Genomic DNA, 5442 nt, shown 5'->3' on the forward strand with positions numbered 1-5442 from the left:
AAAACCGTACAAAACGGCCTAGGACGCGTGCCGGCCATCCTCTACCCAGTGGGTTCAGGCATATTCTGGCTGGTGGGGTGAGTGGTAGGCAGGGGAGTGGTGTCTTAAGGGGGAGACTCTAGAGAATGCTCTGTTCATGGGGGCACAAAGGAGCTAGCGAGTACAGTTTTCTTGCTTTTATCCATGCATTTAACAAATATTTATTGAGCACCTGTTATGTAGGTGGGCTCTAGGGAGGATTAAGCTTTTGGCCCTGACTTCCATACATCTTAAAAGGAGAGGGAAAAAAACCATGCATGAACCAACTGTAATTCTGTGTGAGGGATAAATACTACAGAAGGGTAGGCCCTAAGGATTTTAGGGGCTCAGAAAGTATTGAAGGGGCATTTATGGCAATGGGGATGTCTCTTGAGCTGGGCCTTGAAAGACTGTGGAGATAGGGAAGACAAAAGACTCCTTCCTCAAAGAGAGGAAACTGAGGGGTGAGTGCCAGAAATCTTGAACATTTTCTGGCCAGAGGAGATACTAATGTGAAAATAACCTTGGAAGGACAGTTAGGTCCCAATCCTGGAGGGTCTTTGATGCCACACTCAGCTCTGAGCTTATAGGTAGATGGTAAAAATTTTCCAGTGTGTTTTATAGCTACAACACAAGAGTTCAGACTTTATCCTGAGGACAGTGGGGAGTCATTGAAGGGTTTTAAACAACAGAGTAACAATCAGATTTGTGTTTTAGAAAGATCAATGCAGAGAATGAATTGGGGATTGGGAGAAGGAGGGAGACCAGTTAGGAAGTTGTTTCAGTAATGGGAAAATATTATGGTGGCCTAAAGAATGAAGAAGAGGGGATGGATTCCTTAGACACTTGTGGGCTAAAAAGAACCAGACTTGGTGCTTGGTGGGGCAAGTAGGAGAAGTGAAGAATGACTTCTAAATTCCTGGCTGGAGCACACAGAAAGAAGAGATAGCAAAGTTTTTAGGAGAGGGTAAGTTTTGGGACTGATGAGTCCAGTGGGACATCCAAGTGGAAGTGTTGAGGCAGCAGTGAAATATGCATGACTGGAGCTTGCAAGATAGGTCTAAACTAGAAATCGAAATGCGGTGGTCTGTAGTGCCTTGTAGACATCAGCCACACGGGTGGATGGATTTGTTGGGCTTTCCAGACAGTATATATGGGAGTAAGAAGAGAAGAAGGCCTAGGACATAGTCCTGAGAAGCCCCTGAGTCTGAGGGTCTTCAAGGGAGGATGAACTTGCAAAGTCAATGGAGATGAAGTATCCTAAATGGTAAGATAATCAGTGGTAGAACGTGCTGTTTGAGAAGCCAAGGCAGGAAAGTGTTGAAGGCTGATGACTAATCAAGTAAAATAAAGTCTGAAAAAATCCACTGGATTTAGAAACAAGGAAGTCGTTGGTGGCCTTTGCAAATGCAGTTTCAGTGAAAGTGATAGGAAGAGAGGTCAAATTACCGTGAGTCGAGAAGTGGGTATGAAGGTGCGGCAGTGAAGACTGTACAATACATGTTCTTTTTTTTTTTTTTTAATTTTTTTTTCAACGTTTATTTATTTTTGCGACAGAGAGAGACAGAGCATGAACGGGGGAGGGGCAGAGAGAGAGGGAGACACAGAATCGGAAACAGGCTCCAGGCTCTGAGCCATCAGCCCAGAGCCCGACGCGGGGCTCGAACTCACGGACCGCGAGATCGTGACCTGGCTGAAGTCGGACGCTTAACGGACTGCGCCACCCAGGCGCCCCTGTACAATACATTTTCAAGACATTTGGCTCTTTCCAAGAAAAAAGAGAGAAGGCAATAGGAAGGAGGCAAAGATTTTTATTCAGATGAGAAAATGCTTTTGGTGTGGATCCAGCAAAAGGAAAAGAAGGCAAATTTACAGACATAAGTGAGAAAGTAGCACCCCCAGAAAAGGAATAGGAGGGAATCCAAAGCATTGGTGGAGAAATTCACTTGGAAAAGCAGAGGGACTTGCACTGTGACAAGAAGGAAGCATGAGAGATTAGTACATTAGTAGGTTTCGTGGCAGGAAGTTGAGGAAATTGTTGTTTGGTGGTGTCTAGTTTCTCTGTGAAATGGGGACGTGATATCAGCCAGTGAGAGTGGGATGGGAGATGGTATGCAAGGTCTGAGAAGAGCAGAGAAAGATTGAACTAGCCTCAGTGAGTGAACAATGGCAGCAAGACGACTGAGGCAGCATACAGATTTCTGGGCAGTTATGAGGCCTCTTGAGGTCAGTGACCATTCATTGTAGCAGCAGCAGTCTGCATGGTTGTGTGATAAGCATTTTTCCCCAACAGTATTCATCTAGTGGGGGGTGCAGAGAGGTTAGCTCAATCGGTCCAGGTTTGGGTTTCATCAGGTGGTGAAATGGAAGGACAAAGAGGTGGATGATCCTGCAGTGGGTCGAGATGATAGAGCTTAGCACCTAAACTGCATGGGAGAGTGTAAAAGTGTTACAGACTGGGGGTCCCAGTGAAGTCAGAGATCCCTTATGTTGGAAATAGTTGAATGAAAGAGGTGTGATCAGAAAGTGGAGTAATGAAGCTTGACTAGGTCCAGCTGATGGCAAGGTCCAGGATGTAGCCATGGGAGTGGGTAGCTGGAGTGGAATATAGAAGAGAGTCAAGTTGTTGACATGGCCAGCCCCCCAGATGATGGCAGGACTTGAGGAGGGAAAAGGATGCTTGTGAGCTAGGTACCAGAGTCCTTGATGGATTAAGAAAATTGTTCTTGAGTCTGATGCTTAAGGTGATGCTGTGAATATGAGGAGGGATAATGGTCAATACATTAGAGTGGCATGACCCTCAAAGTAGCAAGGGTTTTTACAAGAAAGAGGCGGAATAAGGAACTGGGTTGGGCTTTGGTGAGGAGACCCCAGCCCCCCTGCCAATCCTGAGACTTTTGGGGTATAAGAATATAAACAGCCTCCACCAGGGAGGGCTCTGCAGAAGTGGCACCTGGAGTAGAGCCAACTTTGGGGGCAGGCTGAGGGGAGGCAGAGCAAGTGTGGAGAAGCTAAGGGTGGAGAAGACTGCTGATTGGGAACAAAGGCCTTTGAGGGCAGAGTAAAGAGGCTGGGAAGGAAGGAGGGGTAGGAAATCAGGTCAGGGAAGATGAAGCACCGAGCAGTACAGGGGTGAGGAGACCATGGGTAGAAAGATGATGGTTGGCCTAGAGAGTTAATGTTTTGTGGGGAGAGCATGAGGGCAGGTCTGTGGAGTGGAGGTCGGAAGCAGAAGTGATCTAGGAGAGGAAAATTGGGGTCTGAGTAGAGAATGAGGGTAGGTCTGGCAAGAGGATGAAGGCAGAGGGTTTCACAGGAGGGAAATGGGAGAAAGGTGGTCTCTGGGGAGAGGATGGAGGGAAAATAAACTGGGGGAAAGATGGGGCACATGGAGTCTGTAGGGAAGTGATGGGTGGCAGGAGGGATCTGTGAAGAAGTTATGAATGGGGAGCAGAAGGAAGGGACTAAGAGAAGGAAGTGACAAACTGTAGTACATCTGCCCTGAGGGAGAAGTAAAGGCCAGGACACCCTCTGGCTAGGCCTGAGGTCAGAAGGAGAGTGTTTCTTTCTCTGTCTCTCTTCTCCCTCCCTCTCTCTTTCTGAATGGGGAGCTAAGAGTGAGGAGTTAGGATGGGAGCCCAAGGAGAAGATCTCTATCCCATTCTGCAGATGGAGCCTGCAGGAACAGGGGACACTGACTGCCTTGTCTCCAAGGCCATCTGGGGACAGGGAGCCAGGCTGGCAGCCCATGCTCTAGAGGCTTCTTGCTTTTAGAAACGTGTCTTTGATTTAGGGAAAGAAAGCCCTCTGAGAAATTTTATTTAGAAACAAGACCAGGTGACCTTTTGGTTTTTATTACCTCTGCTCGTTTGTCACTAAGGACTTTTGACTTAGTACAATAGCTGGGGTTTTTGAGATTTTGTGATCTTAGTTTCCCTGCGTGAAGAAGAACCATTTGTCTGCTATAGATATGATTTATGGGGGAGTCCAGATTTATTAATCACCTATGAAAATGGAGAGGAAATTAAAAACAAAGAGTCCACTCTGGGCTGAAGACAAAGTAGGTTTGTCGTCCTTGCAGAAGACTTTGCCAAGGTTGAAAGGCCACAAACAAACCAATTTGGACCATGGTTCCTAATCCGGATTTTAATTTCATGTGCTTTGATTTTTTTCAGGCCATTTTCTCTCCAAGGTAAAATAATGACAATTTTAATTGGCTGCCACTTACAGAGAGATTCCAATAAGCATGATGGCATACATATATTTTTCTCTGGCATTCCATGTGTGCTCCGGTTCTTATGATCAAGCTGGTGAGGCTGACTTTTACTGCATGCTGCATGCCATGATCAGTTGACTATAAATTAAATCCTCTTTTCCAAAAGCCATTTTCCATTAGTGCTAATTTGTTTGCTTCTCATTTCCACTGATCATTAGAGTCTCTGCTTGTGAGCACCAAATTGGAAATAATTTCTTTGACATTTCAAAAAAAAAAATCTCCCCTTCTTGAATGCCATTTGGCTGTGCAGCTAAAGAACATTATGGTTTGCAGAGGAACAGTTCACTCCAATTACAATTTAACTGACCGTTCATGGCACTGAATCCCTGTCCTTAGTGTCCAGAGATGACACCGTTGCTGACATTGCTATTTCCTGTCATAGCTGTAAAATGCCTCATAGACTTTGCACTGGCCTTCTTGGATGGAGATTCTGCCACCCTGCACATGGTAGCTTTGGGAAGTTGGTAGTTTTATGGACCTACATATCATGGACCCTCAGATATAACCATCTAAAACAGGAGCAGGCTGATTTCTTCACTCATTCACCCAGCAAGCATTTATTAAACATCTATTTTGTGCCAGGCATTATGCCAGGCCCTGGGGACACAGAGATAGGGAAGACCAACCCCTGCCCTTGAGGAACTCACACTCTACTGGGATGGATGGTTAGTTTTACAGCATAGTAGGGGAAGAGGTGGCATAGGTGGGACCACAGAACCAAGAGCCCCTAGTTGTCTTGGGGAATTAGTCAAAGGGCAAAAAGGAGGCTGGCCATTCCCCACAGCAGAGCATCATTGAAATAAAGAGGGCCTGGAAGGGTCTGGGAAGTTGAAAGGTGAGATGAGGTTAGCCCAGGGCCAAGTTTTTTTTTTTTTTTTTTTTTTTTTTTAATTTTTTTTTTCAACGTTTATTTATTTTTGGGACAGAGAGAGACAGAGCATGAACAGGGGAGGGGCAGAGAGAGAGGGAGACACAGAATCGGAAACAGGCTCCAGGCTCCGAGCCATCAGCCCAGAGCCTGACGCGGGGCTCGAACTCCCGGACCGCGAGATCGTGACCTGGCTGAAGTCGGACGCTTAACCGACTGCGCCACCCAGGCGCCCCAGCCCAGGGCCAAGTTTGAAGGGCCTTGTATGCCACGTGTTGTT

The sequence above is a fragment of the Herpailurus yagouaroundi genome, unplaced genomic scaffold, assembly GCF_014898765.1.
Source record: "Herpailurus yagouaroundi ecotype Mexico unplaced genomic scaffold, PumYag 77, whole genome shotgun sequence".
Taxonomy (NCBI): domain Eukaryota; kingdom Metazoa; phylum Chordata; class Mammalia; order Carnivora; family Felidae; genus Herpailurus; species Herpailurus yagouaroundi.